This window comes from Ochotona princeps, chromosome 26 (assembly GCF_030435755.1).
Source record: "Ochotona princeps isolate mOchPri1 chromosome 26, mOchPri1.hap1, whole genome shotgun sequence".
NCBI classification, from domain to species: domain Eukaryota; kingdom Metazoa; phylum Chordata; class Mammalia; order Lagomorpha; family Ochotonidae; genus Ochotona; species Ochotona princeps.
In genome coordinates, this window is record NC_080857.1 from 27,719,977 (window position 1) to 27,726,400 (window position 6,424).

At 39.9% G+C, this 6,424-nt stretch overlaps 1 long non-coding RNA gene across 1 annotated transcript in view; it reads left to right on the plus strand.

Moving 5' to 3' along the window:
• The window catches only part of LOC131478024 (uncharacterized), a 46,821-nt gene extending 40,802 nt beyond the window's left edge, over positions 1-6,019 (plus strand). Inside the window, exon 3 of the long non-coding RNA XR_009244250.1 lies at positions 5,801-6,019. This is a non-coding gene — a long non-coding RNA (uncharacterized LOC131478024). The remainder of the gene's footprint in view (positions 1-5,800) is intronic.
• Positions 6,020-6,424: the final 405 nt, after the last annotated feature.

Here is a 6,424-nt window from a genome sequence, read left to right on the forward strand (position 1 = left end):
CCTCTGGAAAGATTTAATTAGCTTTGAGAGGGCAGACCCTCTAGTAACATCCCTTTATCTATCATGTCCAAATTGGTATTTGCTTCGGCGATTTTCATCCTGAGGCTTAACTCCTTTGTCACTGAATGCTGCAAGCGGGCTTCGTTAAACACCAGAGGCTGAGCCTCTTTTCAGGACACATTAAGTCTCTGCTGCCTTCCTGCAGCTGTATCTGATACACAGAAATGTGCTTGAGGTTTTCTACCAGGATCAGTATTAAAATTAGGTCATAGAAAAACCACTTTACGAACGTTTGCATGGAGTGACACCTTTACATAATGAGTGTGCATGAGGAACTTCAAAAATGGCAGAGAAAATGTGTGTTAGGAAAAAATGATGCATGGATTTTAAAAATGTCTTTGCAGCAAATCACACCTTAGAATTCCATTTTCCATCGGTTTTCTGAAGATCTTTCATATATGCGTGTCTTTAGAAATCTAGAAAGATACATAAAAACACAATCAATGATCCTCAGTCCACAGATTCACTCTCCAAACAGCTGCAACGGCTGGAGCAGCACCACTCCGAAGCCAGGAGCCAGGAGCCAGGAGCCAGGAGCCTCTTCTGGATCTCCCACATAAATGCAAGATTCCAAGGCTTTGGGCCATCCTTGACTACTTTCCCAGGTAACAAGCAGGGAACTAGATGCGAAGCGGGGCAGCTGGGGTTAGAACCGGCAACCATATGGGATCCCTGTGCATTCAAGGAGAGGACTTCAGCAGCTAGGCTACCATGCCAGGTCCCCAAATATTAAGTAGCAAACACTTAAAGCAAGTTAATTATTTGGCATTTTAGGGAAGCACTGTATATATAATGGAAAAAATAGAAAATGAATCAGCATGAACCAAATAAAGGAAATGAATAACTTCTTCCATTGGGGATAATCATTGGTTGTGTTTTTATGCATCTTTCTAGATTTCTAAAGACACGCATATAGAAATGCACTTGCAGAAACTATAAAGGTAAATTGTTCTGCATTATAGCAAAAGAAAACAAGGAAAGGGTCCTATATAATTAGGAAATCAAACATTCAAGAGCAGGAACATATTCAGAAAAAGCTACCAAAAGACCCCTTTGCCATCTCCAGTCTTCCACCACGTGAAAGGGAAATAGAACAAGAGAACCATCCTGTCCCACCTCAAGGAGAAAGGGTCTGAGAATCAGTTACAAAGTTCCCAGTAAGAATCACGGTTACACTAAAGACTGAGCTCTACTCTTTGGGCTCTGAACACTCCTCCTCTCCCCACACCTGACTGCCACATTACAGAAGTCCATCTATGACAGATCCTCTTACATCATGTCCAGCTATCAAGAAAAAAAATTATAAAACATAACTAACAAGCAAAACATACAAGTTACAGACAGATCAAGCCTTAAGATGTCAGCAATGTAAGAATTATGAAACCAGCTTAAAGTTAAAAAGAACAAAGCAGACAGCATGCCAGAACAGGTTGGCAATGTAGTCAGAAACAAAGCAGTGAATGAAGCAGAAATTAATGGCAGAAATTAAGAGAACACCGCAAAAACTACCAAGAATAACTTTGATGGGTTAGTATAATGTGAAAAGCTGAGAAAATAATCCTGGAACATAAAACAATCAGTAGAAACCTCCAGAATGAAAAGCCAAGAGAACAGATTAAAACAACCATGTAATTTGTGAATATGTGCAATAGGAACACCAAGGAAAGAAAGGAAGGAAGAGAAGACATGATCAAAACAACGGTGACTGGGAATTTCTCCAGGGTAAGCTCCAAGAATGCCAAGCAGGAACAATTTAAAAAATAATTATAAAGGGCCTGGTGCGGCAGCCTAGCAGCTGAAGTCCTAGCCTTGCATGCATCGGATCCCACACGGGTGCCAATTCATATCCCTGCTGCTTTACTTCCCAACCTGCTCCCTGATTGTGGCTTGGGAAAGCAGCAGGGGACGGCCCAAAGCCTCAGGACCCTGCACCCTCGTGGGAGACCTGGAGGAAGTTCCTGGTCCCTGGCTTGGAACTGGCTCAGCTCCAACAGTTGCAGCCACTTAGGGAGTGAGTCAGCAGACAAAAGGTCTTTCTCTCTCTTCTCAGTAAAATCTGCCTTTCCATTAAAAATAATAAATCTTTTTTAAAAAATTATAAAAAAAACCCACACCTACGAGTATCATGGTCAAACTACAGAAGGTCAAAAACAAAGCAAAGAAGTCCTGCAATAATACAAAGGGAAGAAGCAGATTACTTATAGATAGAAACAAAAATAACAATTTTTTCCCCTCGGAAATTATGCAAACACCAAAAATGCTGGGGGGCGGGGTGGTGGAAAACCAGTGTAGAATTCTACAAAACCAGCCTTCAAACCCAAAAGAAAAATAAAGGCTTTCTTAGACAAATTAAGGAAAAGTGTTGGTGGTGTGCTTGCCTTTCAAGACAATTTTCAAAAGTTCTTTAGAGAAAAGCAATACACTAAAGGTCAAATTTATACCTGAATTAATCTGACAGATAAATTTGTTCAAAATAATAACAGCAACAGTATATCTGCTTATGCAGAGGAACTGAATGTCTTTGTAGAAAATCCAAAATAGGCAGCAAAAAAACTCCAGTAACTGATCTGCAATTGTAATACCTTATAGATAATAAATAAATGTATGATTTAAATTCACAATGCCACTTACACTATCACCCAAAACCTGAAATACTTGGCAATAAATCTAACAAAATAGGCATAGGCTTTATTTGAGCAAAATTACAACGAAGAAAATTTAGGAGCAAATGTTAAAGTAAAGATATATTCCATGTTCATTGGTAAGAAGACTTTATATTGCCAAAATAGCAATTCTTTACAACTTGATCAATGAAATGGCAATCAAAAAATGTTCAAAAATCATGTGATAGATACTTATAAAATAACCTTGAGGATTATATGGGGAAGAAAAAGACCAAGAGTAGCAAGCAGCATTGAAACAGAACAACAAAGTTGAAAGACTCACATTTCAACCTGAAGACCTATTACAAAATTACAGTAATCAAGATAATGTGGTATTCGTCAAACAACAGACAAATGGATCAGTGGAACAGAATAAAGAGCCCAGAAACAGATCCAAAAATACTCACAGAATCAACTAACCGTTGACAATGGATAAAAGGCATCCCAATGGAGCAAAAACAGTCTTTTTAAAAAATCACGCTAGAATAACTGGACGTCTATATTTACCTAAAAATTAATCCTGACCAAAGAACTAGAGCCACCACAAATATGAACTGAGAACAAGTTAAAGACATACTTGTCAAATGCAAAGCCATAAAATGTCTACAGAATAACATAAGCCAAAATTTAGATTATTTTGTGTAGGATGATGCCTTCCTAAAGAACGTAGAAGACTTGATTCAGGAAAGACAGATTTGATAATATGACTTCATTTTTTTAAGATTTATTTATTTTTATTGGAAAGGCAGATGTATAGAGAGCAGAGAGAGAGAGGAAGATCTTCCATCTGATGGTTCACTCCCCAAGTGGCCGCAACAGCTGGAGCTGAGCCAATCCGAAGCCAGGAGCCTCTTTCCGGGTCTCCCAAATAGGTGCAGGGTCACAAAGCTTTGGGCCGTACTCGACTGCTTTTGTAGGCCACAAGCAGGGAGCTAGCTGGATGGGAACTGGCACACTTGAATCCCAGTGCATTCAAGGCGAGGACTTAAACTGCTACGCTCTTGTGCTGGGCCCAGTATGACTTCATTGAAATTATGAAGTGAAGATAATAAGAAGATGAACAATAGACTGGAGGAAAATATTTGCAAAAGACATATCTAATAAAGAAAATTTGCCAAAAATACATATATAAATACTCTTAAAATACAACAGTAACATATTCAAATAGTCCACAAGTCGTTACTAGACACTTTATCAAAGAAGAAAATAGATACTACTCAGTCATTGAAAAGAATGAACTTGTACTATTTACAACAAAATGGCCACCTGGCTTTCTGCGTAGTTGCAGGCGGCAGGATGGAAAGAAACCTAGGCATATGACCTAGGGTTTCCACGCCACCAGCTGCCCAGCTGAGGCCAGCAGGATTTTAGGTCAGGTACCCAGGGCACCAATGGCACTGGGAAAAGCCCTTGGGCCACTTGGTGGTGTGGGCCTATAGGCATCTGAAGGATTGGTCTGAAATTTAGACTTGAGTCAAGCATTAAAGCAATAATACAAAGCTTACCAATTTATGTAAGAAATGGTTCTCATTCTTTGTTCCATTTTCTACTTTTTCCACATTGTGTTTCTGACAAGTAGAACAAGCTAAGCTGACCTACTCAATAGGAAGGCCAACACTTATCAAAGTCTTCTCTAAGCAGATAAAATATCCAGTCCATTCCAGTTATCTATTTTCCTTTTCAGTCTCAGGGAGTTGCTTAAAAGCCCCTCATGGAACAGGAGGCTGAAAACTCCTAGGTCACAGGAGCTGAGGGCGAGAGTGAAAGAGGAAAGGTCTGATGGTATGAACAGAGGGTGGAGGAGAGAGGAGATTGAGGAGGTTGGGATGCCTTAGAACCCTGTGAAAACATCAGGATCAAATAGAACACAAACGTCTCACAAGAAATCAAGAATAAAGCTTTCCAAGTCAGGTGCCAAGGAATGAGTACCAACAAAACAAGGAGCCACAGAAAACGTCTAGCCCAGGAAGTTTCTCTGGCAGAATCAATACCTGTTCCTTCAGAGCTTAACTGGACTGCCTGTCACCCAGAGCTCCCACTCAGGAGTTGGATTTACCCATCAATCCCTGTTCAATCAACCAGGAGTGAAAACAGAGGCTTTTAAGGTACAAAACTGTGGTCTAAGAGAAACCCAGTCCTTTCTGAGTCACAGGCAATGCACCTGTTAAAGAAAAAAACGAAAAAGTAGACTCTAAGAAGTTTTAACAGAAGATACTTCAACTACTGGGGAATTGGCAGTGGGGAGAGTATTCAGGATCCATTCTGACTACAAGTAGGACAAGTGTAGATTGACAGCCAAGAAGCAGGAAGATCATGAGATTAATTAAGAGAGAATGTCAAGATTTACAGAATTCTTAGAAAAAGCAGGCCAGGGTATCAAGGATGGGATGAAGAATCTGACAAGGTGGTGATCAGAAGCAAAGGGTAAGGATTTTCTCTGAAGTACAATACTTGTCTGCTCCTGTAAGTTTCATAGTTGGAGAAAAAAAATTTTTTTTGTCTCAAGATGAATCCTGTTTCAAGTCTCTCCCATATTCTCCCATCTCTGATTTAGAGAATATTTAGATGAGACATTATTGATACCAGAATAAGAGTTGTAGGGCTTTGGGGACAGAACACATGAGGAGTGAGAAGGTCATGAATGTAGTGAGGTGAAAGGAAGGCCAGGAACAGAATGAAGTAAACCAAATGTTTGTGACCTTCCTTCCATAATACATAGGTTAAAACCCTGTTGCTCAAAGCTACGGCCTTTGGAAATGCGACATGTACAAGGTAATTGGGGTTACATGAAATTAGGAGGGTAGACATGTTATGATTGGATTAATGTCAGCATAAAATAAGAAGACAGATTCTTGCCCAACCATGTGAAGACGCAGCAAGAAGACAGCCATCAAAAGCACCTAAGAAAGCCCTCGCCAGAAACCAAATCACCTGGCACTTTGATCTTGCAACCCTTTCTCACCAACTTGTTAAGATACCCAGTGTTCACTGTGCTATTCTAGTTGTTCTGACAGACAAAGACAGTAATCAAAGGTCTGTGCCATTGGAGAAATCTTACATATTGCACCCTATTGAAGAAAGCTCTTCCTGTTGAAACTGGATGGTAAGAAGAATGAAGATGAGCAGCTGTGATCTTGGAGCAACTGTGTAAACAGGAAGTGATAGAGAAGCAGGTAGGTCACAGAAGTCTTAAATAACAACTTTGTATGCCTAATGTTCCTCTCCTGCCCCTCTCGCTTTATGACTCTGTGTTCAGGTTCATACTGAATCCCTGATTTTCAGAGGCAGCAGTACATTGTTTAGTCTCTTTCCTCCTGGCTTCCAGGTACATTAGTTGTCATGGGAACCATGAAGCTAATTCTAAGGATGGAGTCCAGAGACACACACACACACACACAAAGGAAAAGAGATTTAATCTCAGGATTTGATACACAGAGCCCAAACAGGAAAGCTGCAGCAGTTAAATAAACCACACGTGCCTTGAACTTCACATATATATCCTACACAGAATAGTTTATTCCGTCATGAACTATGTAATTAAATTCTAATAGCAAAATCATGAAGCCTAGCTACAGTTTTCTGTGTAAGTCTTTATGAAGGGTTTTTAGTTATAGAAACTAGCCCAACAAGGGACCTGGTTCCCATTAATGTATCTGACTGAAGGATTTATGTTTTCGTGTCTGAAACGTGAGCTAGAGTTA